Source organism: Gavia stellata, chromosome 2 (assembly GCF_030936135.1).
Source record: "Gavia stellata isolate bGavSte3 chromosome 2, bGavSte3.hap2, whole genome shotgun sequence".
Lineage (NCBI taxonomy): Eukaryota > Metazoa > Chordata > Aves > Gaviiformes > Gaviidae > Gavia > Gavia stellata.
In genome coordinates, this window is record NC_082595.1 from 73,270,621 (window position 1) to 73,286,998 (window position 16,378).

The 16,378-nt window shown below is 40.6% G+C and overlaps 1 long non-coding RNA gene and 3 other non-coding genes across 5 annotated transcripts; all 4 read left to right on the forward strand.

Annotated features, from left to right (window-relative positions):
• Positions 1–2,396: 2,396 nt before the first annotated feature.
• LOC132321965 (uncharacterized) lies at positions 2,397–8,430 on the forward strand. Of its 2 annotated transcripts, XR_009484978.1 has the most exons (6): positions 2,397–2,437; positions 3,205–3,274; positions 3,881–3,963; positions 5,205–5,234; positions 6,136–6,180; positions 6,806–8,430. It is a non-coding gene; the product is annotated as an uncharacterized LOC132321965 (long non-coding RNA). The 2 variants fall into 2 exon arrangements; XR_009484977.1 differs by lacking the exon at positions 3,205–3,274.
• Positions 4,113–4,179, forward strand: LOC132322020 (small nucleolar RNA SNORD50). Its single transcript, XR_009485005.1, has one exon. It is a non-coding gene; the product is annotated as a small nucleolar RNA SNORD50 (small nucleolar RNA).
• LOC132322021 (small nucleolar RNA SNORD50) lies at positions 5,310–5,382 on the forward strand. Its single transcript, XR_009485006.1, has one exon. It is a non-coding gene; the product is annotated as a small nucleolar RNA SNORD50 (small nucleolar RNA).
• Positions 6,559–6,629, forward strand: LOC132322019 (small nucleolar RNA SNORD50). The gene has a single exon (XR_009485004.1). It is a non-coding gene; the product is annotated as a small nucleolar RNA SNORD50 (small nucleolar RNA).
• Positions 8,431–16,378: the final 7,948 nt, after the last annotated feature.

Genomic DNA, 16,378 nt, shown 5'->3' on the forward strand with positions numbered 1-16,378 from the left:
GCATAGCTATAGAAGGTCAACCCGTTGGAGCCCTAGGGAACAGCAACAGAAAAAAGATACAAGGAACAAGTACTAAATGAGAAACGTTTTTGTACGTTTGGGAGGTGAAGCTGTAGCAGGTTCCTGCCTTCACTTGCGAGCTCTGGGTTTCATGCAAAAACCCTGTAATGCAAAATGTACGAACAGAACCCGTACCGCACGCCCGGCTCGAGTGCTCATTCCTTCCTTCCCCTCAGGCCGCACCACCCCAGGTACAGAGGGCAGCCTCCTCCCGTTTTCTCCCCTCCGCCCGCAGCAGCCTCCAGCTCAGCCGCCTGGGCTGCGGAAGGCCTGCGGCGCGGGCGCCGGGGTGAGGAGTCCGGGTAAGGCAGGCGGAGGCTGCTGCCTGCCGCCCGGGGGCGGCTTCAGTCACCGCCGCTCAGCAGGTGCGGAGCCTGGCCCTCCCGCCTGGAGCGGGGGAAGGGCACACCGCCACGGCAGCGCTCCCGCGGGGCGCTCCGAAGCGCTGCCCGGCCCCTCGCGAGCGCCTGCCCTCGCCCTCAGCCGGCCGCAGCCGGACTCTGCGGAAAACACGTCAGCGGCCGCGGCCCCGCCAACGGCTCCACGCGCGGGGCGGGGAGAAGAGGACCGCGCACCAGCCCCCCCGCACGCGCCGGACAAGAAAAGTGCGGCAGCGCGCGAGGCCCTCAGGGTCCCCGCCCCTCGGCTCGCGGGGAGAGGGGCGGGGCCAGCCTCGTTCCCACCCCGCAGCGTACATATAAAGCTGGCGAGCGCCCCCCCTTATCCCCTCTTTTCCTGTGGAGCGTCTGTGGGTAAGGCGGTTGGGGTTGTGGTGGCCGCGGTGTGTGCTTTTCCCGAGCGGGGTTGGAGGGGCACCCTGGCTTCTCTTTTGTGCTTGGCTCTTCGGGAGGCTCTCCCGCGGCGCGGCTCGGCTCCGCTTGCGTAGTGCTTGAGGCTGGAGCTGGCGGGCGAGACTCGCACCTTGGAGCCGCAGGCGGAGCGGGCACGGCCAGGCGCAAGCCAGCCGTGGGGCCGCAGCCGCGGTGTACGCCGCCCCGCTGCAGCCGCGGCGGCGAGCGGACGGAGGGGCGGACTACGTGTCCCAGCGCACCTCGCGCCCTTGCGGGGAGGGAGGTGGGAGCGCGGCGTGGCCCGTTCCCTGCCGGAGGCAGTGTCCCGCGGCGCGGGGCACGCTGGGATGTGTAGTTGGCGGCGGCGGCTCGCGTGGGCGGCGGGGTACCATTTTGCCCTGGTGCGGGCGGCGCGCCGCGGGGCGCTGCCTGGCCTACGCCATTTTGACCGCTGGCCGGCCCGGCCGGCGCCGGGGGTCTCGTGTCGGGGACCTTCGGGGGCTGAGGAACGAATGCTGCCCGCCAGTGGCGCCAGCCCTTAATTGCTGGGGTTGGGAGCAGCCCCTTGCCAGCGCCATGCAGCCTTCCACTTCACTCCGTTGTCGTTTGAATTAGTACTTCAAATGCTGGCTAATGCTGTGGAATGAAGTCGGCCTAAACATCACGATGAGAATGAGGTGATTGTTTAGCGAGAGGTTAAGGCTCCTTGAATAAGGTGGAGTTTCCTTGTTCATTTGACATAAGGTTGGTGCACACATTTGTGTCGCCTGTATGTGTTTCGGAGGCCTCAGCTCACCGAGTTATCCTACAACAGAAGACTTTTAAAAATACGGTTACTGTAAAATCCGCATATCGTGCCAAGAAAAAAACACGGCAATCTTTGCATGCTTTTTTAATGTGAATCATGAGAGTACTTTAATGTTTCAACTATTTATGTTCCCTGGTTCTGTGCTAGGCAGTGAGACAGCGGAATAAATGGAGATTTAGATTAAAAAAAAAAAACCAACACATGCATCCACACACACACACTCCCCCCAAACATCCTGTGGCCTTAAGATGCCTTTTTTCCCCTCTTGTGATGCTAATGTCATTGAGCCGTAGTACTTCTGGAATTCTCTAAACCAATTTAAATCAGTGCTTATACTTAAAGAACTGAAACTTTGAGATGATGGATTTTCATTAAAAATCCTTTGGAATGTTTAATAATTATGTAATTTAATAATTTAATAATTTTAATAATGTGTTTAATAAGTTTTAATAGTGGGTACACGCAGTTATTTCTACAGTGCTTTTAACATGGGATTTCAAGTGAATGTAACTCATAACTCCTTTGTTACTTAAAACTGGCTGCATTTCTTGCTGCTTTCTAAAAGGCCTCCTGCAAATTTGACTTACGTAGTTTACATATTATTGCGTCTGAGACTTGAGAGATTGTTGATCATTATTGTCTCATAATGTGTGTGACATAGTGGCCTGGTAATAAGAGTCTGCTGATTTCAAGTGTTAAGTTTGTTTACTGTTTGTTTTTAGGTATGATGGAGAGGAAGTTTTCAGTGGTGTCCAATACATTGTACAGAAGTATTAAGGTAATGGTTCTGGAATTTTTTATTTTGTTGCTCTAGAAGTAACACTGCATTTCTGTTGATCAAGATGATAAATGCTTCCTTTTCTTACTTAGTTTCCATATTTTTATCTGTTGAGAGTATGGAATGTGTTAAGTGCCAGAGGGTTGTCATTTTTGTATGGCTACTGAGTGGGACAAAAAGGAGGAACAGTTACAGTATGTTGCATTTTCATAGTCACAATCAGACTGATGAGTAATTATTTGATGATTTCTTTTGTGCTCTTCACTGAGTTAAGGTAAGCCCTTAGGTCAGTTGTTCTTAGTTTCATTTCTTTTGCTGTGGCATTTAAATAAGCATGAAGACCCACATGATAAATCACTTGGTTAACTTGTGCTAAGTTATGCTTATTTTGGAGATGGTATGAGTTACCTGTCTGTCCTTGAGCATGTATTGGAGTTAATGTGAATCTACAGACATATAAACGTAATTATCGCGGTAATGATCCTGCAAAGTAATAGTGCATTGTGAATAAATGAATGGCCACTCATATAAATATTTTTGAAATAGAGGCTTGAATGTCTTGGTTCTTCATACATCGTAATGGTTGCAAAAGGGTCCAAAACCAATTCAGGGTAATTTTTTTCTAGTGTATACAAAATTTCAACTTGTCAGATATTGAAGACTGTTCTAGACCAATGTTGAATTGTATGAACAAGTGAATTTTGTAGTGCTTGGTGATTATGTTTCTGACATAGTAACATGGGTGATGAAGTTTATTTCAATTTTAGCCCTTCATGGAAGCACCATCAGAAGTAGAAGAATACTTGGTACACACAAGTGGATTTTCCTGAAAGCTATGTATGTTTTGAGTGATCAGTGGGGATAAATTAATATGATAAATGGATTAGCAAAATACGTGTATGATCAAATTAGTAGGTCTGTCATTAGCTTTAAAATTGAACTGTCATTTTATTTCAGGCATTTTTGATGTGGTCTAGAACTGTGTAGGCTGGGGAGTTGGGTGAATAGTTTATTTGGGTCACTGTCAGAAGAGCTAGTAAAATACGCCTTTCTGAAGTCAGATTTAGTATGAACACAAAGATTACTTCAAGATGGCTTTTAATTGTGAATTTGCACTTTATTGGGAGATTAGTATAAGAAAGTGTTTAGGCAAAGAAAACAAAGGGGACATCTAGAGACTTGTTAATATAAACAGGCAAATGTGGTTCCAGTTTTTAATTAAATGTGTGTTCATTTTTTAAAGAGTAGAGTTGATATTCTCACCTTTTGGAAATGCTAAGAAACAACTTCAGGATCTGTATTGAATTTAATTTGAGTCAAATGCTTACAACCAGTGGTTGGGAGGGAGGGGTATCCACAAGAGTAAAACTTGGTTGTTCCTAATGGGTTGTGCTATATTATGCATAAATGTGTTGTAATTGATTGTTTCACTTCAATTTCTAGAATGGTGTGAACAGTGTCTAATAATGGGAATGTCAGGTGTCCTGCTGAAAGATTTGCTGGCAACTGTAGTACAACGGATAGAGGTAATATTGATTAAGCAGCTGAATTTTTTTTAATTGTAATGTGTTTCCTTTTCAGTACATCTTCATATGAAAGCCATAAAGCTTATTTTGTGGAATATCTGAATGTATGAATTGTGTAACAGTTCCCAGTCACTGATACTTAAGTGGTGAATCATGATGAAACTGCCAAACCTGATATGTTGATGAGAAACTTCATACGGATCTGGCTACTGAGATGAAACCACTTAAATAATTCTTTCAAAAGTCACTTAATCTTTCAGTCGTTTATCCCGGTTGGTGTTACTCTTATTCCTGTCCTCGAGTACATGCTAGATGCTACCGTGCTCCAGGTTGTGTATAAGGATGTTGGTGCATTATTTAAACTCGCCTCAGGTCCATGTTGACATGGATATGTGCTGTTGCAAAAGCTCAGATCTTTAAAGAGCAGAGAGAGAGGGAGGTGTTAGACCCCTATAATTTGAGGTATCCTGTCTTACAGAAGGTAAATAAAAAACATTAGCCAGGTATTATAAGTGCCTTGGTAAGGAAGTGTTGCTGGTGTTTGAAAGCTAGTGATGATGTTTGCACTTTGACCCTCACAGGACTGTTAACTTAGGGCTCACTCAGATGTGAGCATTTAGGAAAAGTGATGTTGATGATTAAGGTGAATGGTGGTGAATTGTAATGAATTCTAATTATATTAAAGCTGTTTCAGCTCCAGAGCTAAACTAATTCAGGAGGGCTAGTGTAACATCATACTTGAAGCAGGCAAAAAGCATGCTTGTGAATGCTTATGGTGCATCAAGAGTATTGGTAGTGGTTTCTCCAAGAACTTCATTCTTACCTAAGTATATGAATTCAATGTTTTTCAATGAAATTCACTTTCATTGCACTGGTTCTTGAGTATCCACAGGTTGTTTTTAGTTGAGAAGTTAAAATCTAAAGCTTGAGGACAAGTTCTAATTTTCAGGTCTTACTACAACATCTATAATTTTATTCCACTCCTTATTAAAGAAGGGTACCTTTAAATACCTTGCTAACTACCAGCAGTTTCTTTTGAAGAACAGGATTTGTCCAGTATGTGAAGTTCGAAGTTGTGAGTGAAACTTCTTGTGCAGCAGTGCTACCTGTAAAATGCTCTATTTTTTAGACAGGCAGTATTACCAGTAGGAAGTGGAATGTCTTAATGGCTGATCTAGGCAAAAGTTGGAGGTAGCAAACCTTGTTAGTATAACTAACCAGTGCATTTTATGTCTTTGCAGAGATGCTTGAATGCTGCTTCTCAATTGAAGGTATGAATTCCAATAAATGTTATGATTAATTTAAGGCTTGATGTGGGAGTAATGCTTAAAACCATTGGTATGTCTGGTCAGTGAAGAACCTATTCTGAACCTGGTTGATTGCTTGATGAAAAACACATGTGAATCTGACTTCTGAGTTTAGACTACTAACACCAGAACAGATGAAGTGTTTGAAGATGATAGGCTTCATAGTCTGTACATACCTTGAAACTCAGCAAACTGGTTTAAATAACTAACTATAATTTTTAAATGACCGCTTTAAAAACTGCATTATTGTCAACCACATTTATAAGCAGGAGGTGACATGTAAACCGTTGTATTACAAGTGGCATATTTGAAGTGGAGTGGTGTTTGTGTGTATCTGCATTATGGAAAACAGGGTGAAACATGTAATGATCCATCTTGGCCTTTCTTTGACCCTTCAGTTCTAGTTCAGAGGTAGTCTCAATTTTCCTGTTACTTGTGGCAGAGGCATACATAGAAGAATGTGGTCTGGATGCAGTTTTTTTATTTAATGCTTGCTTGTTGGTGGATTTTAATTTCTGGAGTTTTTAATGTTTTGATAGAAGCTGAGAACCAGGTATTGGCTAACTTTCAGAAATGAGCTTTCTGATTCTGATAGAGGGGAGATTATACTTGATTGGTTAGTTGCCTATCATAGTTCGTAGCCAAATTGAGCAATAGCTGGACAAGAGAAGCAAAATAAATCATACTGCGGCACGACTACGCTTGTAAGTTAAGTTTCAAAGAACTTGCGGAGTGCTGGTACTAATCCAACACATGTTTAATAATGCAGTTTGGGCTGTATGAGAGACTAAATAGATGGCAAGTTGTATTTTGAGTGATGGAGGAAAATTTTTCTGAACTAATAAACCTCTCTCTTTTTGGACAGGAAAATGGTCAAAAATGTAGGAACAAATGCCTTTAGCTTATTCAGGTATGTAATTGAAAAGCTTATAAACATTTTCTCATTTTAAGTCTAAAGTAACTCTTGTGCTTACAGTTTGGGAATTTTTTGTATTATGACAGTTGTTGATATACTTAATTGATCAATTGGTATAGTAATTAATTCTGCACATTTTGCACATTTGCATTCTGCACAATTCAGAATTTAAGAACACTTGTTCCCCAAGGCATAACATGTGCTGACAGTTGTGCCTAACCTTGGTTAGCTTTCAAACCTACATGCAAAGTTTTAAATAAGTGTATGTTAGTCCTTTGATATATTACAATAATAGAGAATGTTTAACTTTTGTATTGCAATCAGAAACCCTATTTAATAGGAAATGTACTGTTTTCTGTATTGCTTTTGTCTCATCTGTGATGATCCTATCCCGAACCTGAATTCCTTGCTGAAAAACCTAATACGGATCCGGAATCTGAGATGAGACCAAAAGATGTGACTTAAACTTTCTGAAAAGTATTATAATGTCTGTGGGGTTTCAGGGTTTTTACCAAAATGGTAACACCTTATTGTATACAAAGTGTTGTGCACTTACTTGCAAATTGAAATTTCTCCCTCAAATGAACCATTTTACCTAGACCTTGTTTTCTTTTTCCAGTGATGAGTTGGAACACTTTGTCAGTGCTGCCTGACAAATGTGGATGATCTGTAACTGGAAGGAAGTGTAACACCTGAAGAGTTTTTGTGGCTTGGAGTGGGATGCCATGCTTTTAAAAACCTGCTGAAACAGCTGTTGCAATTTTGTTTAGTGAATACTGTTATCAGAAACTGCATGTGAACCAAAATCACTGCCTCTGTATATTTAAGAGGGATTTTCTCAAAACATTCAGCAGCTCTCTGTAGGAAGGATAGCAGCAATATTAGGGAAATGAGTGTTGAGCTTCAATACATGGAAAACCCCCTGAGATTATTTGCCCTTTTAAAATATCAAAGGGTATACAGGCTTGCTGATACTGAAGATCTATAATAACTCAAAACAATGGAACTCACAGGTCAGCCCAGTAAAAGCAGGGAGAAGGCAAAATGAGTACACAAATTCAAACCAATGAGTCTGCTTTTTGAGGGTGGTGTCCTCCAGGAGATAGGAGGAAGTAGATGCAGTGATGGTGGTATGGAAGCATAAACATGAAACACTTGTAAGAAAGAAATTCAGGTGTCATGAAGAAAGTCATGGTTACAAAAAAGGCAAGGTCTAAAGCTTGTATTGCTGTCTGTATCTAGTGAGGGAGAGACGAATTGGGGTTTTATGGACTGCTGCTTCAGTATGAGAAGACCAGTACCACAACAGTGGAACTGCCCTTTGAGGAATATGCTGACAATGTTACCTGCTTGCTGTGTGGGAAAAAGAGGTCAGTAGTGGGAGAAGGGAGTGCACACATTGGAACTTGTGCTTTGAGCAGTCACTTGAAAACTAACGGTGGTGTATCACAGTAACAGCATATTTGCTGTATTCTGCAAATTGGCACTCTTCCACAGAGGAATGAGGGGTCATAAGTTGGTCACCAAGTAAATTGGATTTTAAAGACGAGTCATTATGTACATGAGATGCAATCTGCATTAAAGCATGACTCTCAAACCTAATTGTCAGGAATGCTTTATAAAGGAAGAAACGTGAGAACAACATGGTATCTAAAAATTGATAGAGCTACAGTTACTGAATAATTTAAAAATGCACCAAAATACAGACAAACTACCCTGTAGTCTACAGCCAAAAATGGCAGCATTGGATGCCAGCAGCTCTCTTCCTTTAGAGAGTTGGAGGAATTCCTATAGCTCATGGAATGTGCCTATTTCTAAACAACAAATTCCATGAAAAGCCCAATTTTCTGTCTAAGCAGTATAATGAAGTGCAAAACACTATGAGTAGCAGCGCCTAAAGCATTGTAAATGTCAAAAATAAGCATTCATTTGACTACTAAAATGTACACTAAGGATGTTATTGAACTCCAGCAGTATATTGGCTCACTGAGCATCTCTGGTGCTTTCGTTACTGTTAATAAGCAGTAACCAGCTACTTTGGCTAAAGGCTTAATTTCAGCAAGCAACTCTGTAAATCAGTCTATTGAATATATCAGAATCTGCAGAAATTTACTACAGAACAGCTTTCCCTTCATTGCTTTCAACAGGATTTATTATTTCTGTTAACATGTTAACTGAGAAGGGTAGGTATTTCCATGTGCTATGTTTTGTACATGCTCCTTGAATAAAGATGAGGATGTGAAAAACCTAGCTGTTGCACATCAGGTCTGTAGTCGCACCATGGTGTTCCTTGTACTTTGCAAGAGCTACAAAGGCAATGTGCCCTTATGCTGTACCAGTCAGTGCAACATACTGGACATGTGATATTCCATGTTATGCTCGAGTGACTCCTGGACAACATAAACTGTTAGTGATGATGCACTTCAGAAGCGGGAAGGGACCAGTCTCCCATCTTTTGCCCACTGCAGTTCTATGAAAAGTCTGGGTGCTGTTGACAGCATCTAGTGAAGCTACTTGGATGGTAAGTCAAAAAGTTGCCTGTCCTAGCTAGTTCAGCCTCTTCTGGAGGAATAAAGATGTCGAAGACCAGAGAAATGGGTAATAGCACAGCAATATTTGGTAAGTACTTTGTTAGATACTCTGAAAGGATCTGTATGTGACTTGCTTTGCAGGGTCAGAAGAGTGTGTTTGTGGCACGTGTTTTGGAGTGTAAAGGTACTATCTTTTTGTCCTTTGGGCTGATGCTAATATGAAATATGGAGGCTTTTAAGGAGATACTGCTATGTTTATATCCAGTAAAATTGGTGAGAATGAGTTCCTATTGTGATTTCTGGGATCAAATCAAAGACTAAAGAGAACATTTCAGGATTGTGGGTGGTGCTTCAGGTACCCAAGTACTTCACATCAATCTTGTTCTACATGTTTTAAAACATTCCTTGGGGATGGTCTCTGATCTAGGATTGACAGTATGAGATAAAGGGCCAGAGAGAATAAGGTTATCTTGCATATCAGGTGGTGGAGGCCTGTTTTGAGGAGCAGCGTTTAATCATGAAAAAGATGTACCTCTCACTTGGCATAGAAAAAGGTAGATGTGGCCAGTGTTGAGGCCTGTGCTTTAGGGCTTCATGTAGGAAGATCATTTTTATAACTAATTTTAGATGGAAAGAATAATGTTTGTAATGGCTTTTTTGCTTGGTGGGAGGGGGACAATGTGTTTGCAAACGACTTGTGGATTTAGTTGTAAGTTTTGAGTCTGATAAGATACTTTATACAAATGATTTGAGATAAGGAGATGTGGAGAGTTACTGTGTGATGCTTTTGGAACACATGGCATGAGATTTCTCTGTGCAAAAGTACTTCATTAAACTTCAGTTTTACAAAATAGCTTGCTAGATTTAAAGCTTTGACTTAAGACTGTGCAGTAAACAGCATAAAAGCACTTGGCTTTTTTGTGCTTTAAATAGTCTGGTGAAATCTTGCACTAACCATCATTAGTGTTTAACTTAGAAGTGTCACATGGGTGTTGGGCTGTGGTCCAAGAAATCAATGGTTAGATAAACTTTGTTCTGGAATATTGCCATGTATCGGTCTTAGTAACTGGGCAGAAAAAGCAGAGCCTTTTTTCAGTTAAATGAGTGGTGTGCTTATAAGCAAGAGGAGTACCTTGCAACCACAAGGAAGAGTAGCTCTGCATAAATGCTTTGCTGTCATTTAAGTAACGAGGCCCCAGTTAAGGTGGGAGGTTCTGTCTGTTGCTGAAGAACTTGTCTTGCCGGTGGAGGCTGTAGATCTATAAACAGAGTTGCAAGTGAGCGAAACTAAGCTAGCAGTGGTTATCTTGCCACAGAACCCCTGGTGCTACGTGAGTGCATTTGCTGGTGTGAAGCCTGAAGTAACAGATGCTAGTGAACAGAAATTTCAGTGTAAGCTGTACTGTCAGGCTACCAGTCTGCAGAGAAGTGTGCTGCTGTGGCTGCAGCTATATTGTGTGCTGTCTTCTTGTGCAGGCAAGTTCTTAATTGTATAAACTTGCTTGGCTATGAGTTTTGCCAATTGGAAACAGACATTGAAATTACATACAGTTGGTAGAGAAAGGGACTCTTTAAGACAGTCAAACATAGACACAGCAGAGTGAGCAAAGTCTTAGACTTTGCCCAAAGAAAAGTATTCTCTACACTGGAGAGTACTTAACCCTGACTTTGGGTCAGTAGTTTTTCCTGCACACCCCCCCACAGTTCAGAGGACAAAGTTTGAATTATAATCTGGAGTATAAGTGAATTTAACAGATAAATGGTAATTTCAGGTGAGTGGAGTACAGGTGGAGGCCTTTGTAGGCTATGTAAGTGTATGTGTCCAATGACTTACATTCTGTGTACTTTTTGTTTGTCAAACCGGTATTACAAGAATTTTTGCTTGTCTGCCCTTCTCTGTTGCCCTCAGAGGATATAACCTGGAAAAGTAAAATTAAAATGATGAATTCCACTTTCTTTCAAACATCATGTGGCTTTTTAGTTGATAGTCTGGTTGAGCTATCAGGGCTATGAAGACAGTACTTCTGCCATTGTCTCAAACTTCCTGCCAGCTCCAGAGGACAAAGTGGTGTTTGATGCTCAAGAAGAATGGCTGCATTGAGTGGGACAAAGTCTGCCTCGCTCAGTATTCTGTCTGAGGATGACCAGTATAAGGAACAGGAGAAGTATAGAGAGCCTTTCCAGCAGTTTGCTTGGGAACTTCCTGAGGAGATATTCATTTGTATTTGAATACTACTTGGCAATTATGACCTATCTCCATTTAGAAAGATGTGAAACATGAAAGTTATGTGGGCTGTAAAATATATGAAGTATTGTGTATGTTAGTAACTGCGGGGGGGGGGGGGGGATTGGCAGGGGGCTGAAGTAAAAGCTTTTTTCCTCTTTGAAGCGGATGTCACTTTCAACTCTCATGTTAAGGAAAACAGTGGTAAGTGGAGTCCAGTTAAGCACCCAGTGCTAGGCCAGCTTTACTGTTTAACTGAGCTATGTTGGAGGTGAAAATTTGAAGTACTGATGTGTGCTCTCACCTTCAGTACCCCTGAGCTATGCTTTGTACTTCAGGCTTCTCACCAGACCAATGACCACTTTTTTTCCCCATGACTGGAGTTCTCAGTAAGTGAAGGAACATTGCCCCAGCAATGATAGTACTAGTTTTATGATTACAGGTGAAGAATGATTAAAATCTGTCCTAAAATAAGTTCAGTTGTTATTTTATACATGTGGAAAGAAGCTAGAAGGAGATGGATGGATCGAAATAAAACAAATGCTTAGACCTTATTTTGAAATTGGTAAGTTGATTGAAAAGTAAAGGTGGTATTTTTAAATCATCTTAAGATCATTGAAGAGGAAGAATATACAGCTACTGTTAAATCGGCGTACTTCATTTTACCTTGACAAAATAGGAAATAATTTGCCCTAGCCTTAGTTGTTTGTATTTTCAGTCAGAATGAGGGATGTTGCAGATACTAGAGTCCTGAAAGAAACGTTTGAGACTTAAATTCTTAAGTGTGTTAGCTCTGTCTAATAGTTAGGTCATCTTCTGCAGCAGAAAATAACACATTGCTTCACTGTCTTAGTTTAATTTCTTGCACTCCACCAGAGAAGTGCAATATTGAAACAGTGAGTGGCAGTTCTTAATGTCATTTGGCCTTCAAGTTAAACAGTTCAGAGTATGATTATTCATTCCCCAGTGTATCTTAGAATAAACATTTTCTGAGAATAGTTGGATTATATAGTTTCAGGTTCTGAAAATTTTATTGTTACATATTTGCTATTGCAAACAAAAAAGAGAGGTTCGGTTTGTGGGAATTAATGCTCCCCCCCTCTTCCTGTTTTAGATTATAAACCACATAATATGAAATAAGTTTAACGGCAGGAACAGGAGTTACCTTCAGAACGTTTAAAAATAGTATTTTATAATAAACGGTATCACAGTGCTGAGAATGTTCCCCCAAAAAGACTTCATGGTGGGGAACAGCATCTGGGTTTTTGAAAACATGTTTTTGAAGAAGTACTCTTAACAGTTGCCAGAATTGGCTTGTCCTCATTTACATGTACTTGAACTTAACAAGTTCTGTTGCTACTGAAATCCTGTTCAGCATAGTTTCTGCTAATTTGACATACAGGCTGTAATGCTGATGAAAACCTTTTTTTCCATGTGAAGGGATCTTTATATGATGACTCTTTGGCAGGGTTGACTGCAAGGTGTTTTTGTGTGGTTTTTTAACTGTTACGAGAAGAAGACTGGAAATAATGAGTACTTTCTCCTGGGAGTTTCATATAGTTTATAGTTTTTTAATTAGAAAAGCAAGACTGAACAATTGTAGTAACAGCAAGATATATTTTCTATAAAAGTGCAGCCCCATTATAAGTGATGCTGGATATGGGAAAGTCCAAAGTTTTTAGCTTACAAATACAAAGATCGTTTGCCAGGAGTTCCACAGATTTGATGAGACATTGGGAGACTTCACTTTTCCTTGTAAGGATCTGAAATTATCAAGAACTGAAGACCAGTGCTACTGCTTGATAAGATGGCAGAAGGAGAAATACCCTTTTAGATGCTCTACCCCTATTTCTAAGGGTATGCTTCTTAAAGAACACTTAAATCTCTTAGAGTTGTCTGAATGTGGCAGCCTATGGTCCCTATGACTTACATAGGGAGAGGAGATAGTCCTGTAAGGAAAGGGTAGCCTTTGCATGTAAGACTAGCAATCAGGGTATCTGGATATTAGACTTTTTAAGTGCAAATTGAGTCTTAGAATATTGGAGTAGAAAGTCAAACACTTACTAAATGAAAGATCTTCCACTAAAGGAATCAAAAAGGAGAAGTTGAGAATAAATTTTTTTATGCTCAAAATCCATGCTACTATGTCTTCTGCTGTGACACCAGCCTAACTTCCTACCCTCAGAAATGAAATGCCCTGTAGTGCTCCCAGCCTGTGGCCTCAGGGCAGCAGTTCTGAGGCTGTGACATACTGTGGGTGATGTCATACTTTGGCCCTTTTGATTTCAAATTTTAACTTCCTCCACCAGAGTTAATGTGGAGTGTCTTGTGAGCAAGATGTCGTTAGTGAGCTGTGCTGTAAGGACCATTGTCTTCCTGATGGCTATTACCTGACTTCACTGACTTTCACTTCCTGATGGCTATTACCTGACTTCACTGACTTAGCTTCTGTTTTGGGTTGAAGAAATTTTGCAGTGACCAGAATGGTTGCCTATGATGACGCTGTGTTGTATCTTCACCTACCAAGAAGAGGTGTTCTGTTAGCCTGAGGTAGTGCTCCTGGAGGTGTTCTGCCTCTTGGTCTTACCTGCTGCTTTTTCCTAAAGGCTAGTTTGGGTTTTCCAGTTGTGATTTTTCCACTGAAGTGTGACCAGGGAATCTTAAAGTATTGTTGACTCTCAACTAGGCAAACGCTTTTAAATTGACAAAAGGAGTATGCGTATTTGGTCTTTCCTGAAGTTATAATTCCTCCAGAAAGAGCAGGTCATCTATGGAAGCTTTGGGCTATCTCCCAGCATGAGCTTTCTTCCTCTGCACCAAGGTTGCGACCTTGGTATCCAAAACTATTGTGTAGTCCTCAGCTCTGTCCCGATCTCCTAAAGATCCTATTCTGCCTCTTCTGTACTAATCCTGTATTGCTTTCCCTGGAAGAGTTATGCATTAAACATCCCAAGAACCAAGGCAAAAATACAAAAACTACAAAAGACTACATATCCATTCAGTATTAATCCCAGAAGGGCTTTAAGAGCAATAGTATGTGAAACTTCAGAGAAGGGAAGAAGCAAAAGGTCTCTGGGAAATTTGTCTGGGAGTCAAGGATATAATAATCAAATTCAAACACCTGTTGAGTTGTAAAAACAAGACCAGTTCCTGTAATTGATGTGATCTGACAGCTGTGATTTGCTTGTCAGAAATCAGGGACAGAGACTGCAAATAAGAGTCACTGATGAGCTAAATTGCAAATCTATCAAGAATGACAGCTTGCTGGGCTTCAGGTTGTTTCAGATGTGGAAGGGAAATATTTCCTTCCCCACCTGTGTTGATACTAGGTTCTCTGTGCTGGAAAGTTCCAGGCAATAATGTAGGAGTTAGAAAAAGTTAGAAGGTATTATTTTAAGTAAAGATCTTTTCTATTCACAATTAATATAACAGGGTTAAAAATCAACTGTACTTCTTTTGTATCGTATTTTCCGAAGAACCATAACCATTTTTCTTGTTCAGAAAGATCTCAATTCTGCAGAAATAGGCTCTGTTGAACTTGCTCTTTGATGGTTTTGAAGGCTGGCTAGGAAACAGGGACCTCAGATTCATTAAAAAGGCAGAAATGAACTTCTGTGAAAATGATAGCCTTTTCTATAGCAGCAGCAAAAAGAAGTATCAACAGAATTGGCATCCAGCCCTGGAAGCAAACATTCTGAGCTTCTGCTAAAGCTTCCAATAGAAGTATGATGAAGAGGTTTTCAAAAAATTCCTGAGCTGTCTTTATCTCATATATAGTCCAATCCTACCTCTCAGAAATTTGGTGATTAAGATAATACAGAAAATGTTCTGTCTTGGGCCAAGCTACAGGAAGTTATCCATGAGATGACTGTGTCAGCCAACCACCGAAAACAAGTTTTCTCTTTTACTGGGATTTAAACTTAATAATGAACTTTAAGTAGTCTTTGGGGAGCATAGACTGATTGCTTGCTAGGAAATCTGACTAGCAGTTGAGGAGTCAAAGAGCCTGAGAGGAAATGCTAATATGTTATCAGCACTCTTACCATCAGCCTGAGGGTGGAAGAACCCATCTGTGTTATCTCTGCTGAGCTACAGAAAGCAGGTGAACTGCTAAGCTGGGAATGTCTCATGTTTGTATTTTGAAAGGTATTTGTGTCAAATGTGCATAGCTTACAAAAGTTTCCACCTTAATACCCCTCATTTCTAGTTCTAATTTTTTTCCATTGTGTGCTTAGACTGGAAGCATTCATAACGTTTTCGGACTAAAGAAAATTCTTCATGTTGCTTACCACCTCTTTTGGCCACAGCAGATCTATATCAATACTGTTGATCTGAAATTAGTTAAGTTTTCATGCTTCAAATTTACTAACCAGGACTGATCTTTTTAATAGAAGTTTAAAGGGGCTAAAAATAAATGTTGGCACTAAATTACAAACATTGACCTTTTAGTACAGATGAGAAGATCTCTGAGTAAGAATTTTTTTTGTATTATTTTTCTTGGGAGAGACATAAGCTATTGCTGCGGATGTGGCAGTAAAATCTAAAAGCACATGAACTGGAAGGGTATGAAAGAATTTAGAAACTCCTGCAGTCAACTGTCATCAGTGATTTTAACAATTTTTTTAATGGACATGCTAAAATACTGATGTTGATCCTGCTGGAACTAAGAATTGATGTATTGGCAGTAAAAATGTATATTCTCACACAGTTGCATTGACTGCTCTATACATGCCTCCAAACATTGCTAGCCATTGGTACATAACTCCAGTTGGAGAACACAAGAGCTATTAGAAGTGTTTTGGTTAATTTAAATGTGGCAACAATAAACAAGTTCACAGGCTTATCAGCCATGTATTTAACTAGTCATAAACTGATAAAATATTTTTTAAAAATTGACCCTGATAGAGTTAAGTTTTCAAAATGAAACTGCCCTGTAATTGTTCTTACTTGCTGCTACTTTTAAGATCTAAACTTTAAAAAGAAAAACCAATCCTCTGTATTTTTACAGGATTGAAGAGATACTTCTAAGTTTATTTTCTGAAGGCAGATTGAAAGCATAATGTTCTTCATATGTCCCCTGAAGATCAGAGAATAACAATTTATTTTTTCTAGTGCCCAGTTGCTAGGTAAAATTTAAAACTTTGCTTCCCTAAAGAACTAAATTATTGCTTCTAGCAGCATAGTGCAGCTGTATTAGTTGTACTGTATTAAATTACAAATTTGTTCAGGTTTGAGAACAGGTTATGTTGCCCGCACTGCCCTGTGCAAAACAATGAAGAAATACCTGGTTACTGCTACACAAGCTGGAAAAAGTAAACTTATACACATGTGATGAAGCTCTGTGTTAACTTAAGATCTAATTCTAGTACCTCTCAAGGCCTGTATAAAAGTATAGAATAGATCTTCCAAAAGAAGATTATTGCAAAGCAGCAAGCAG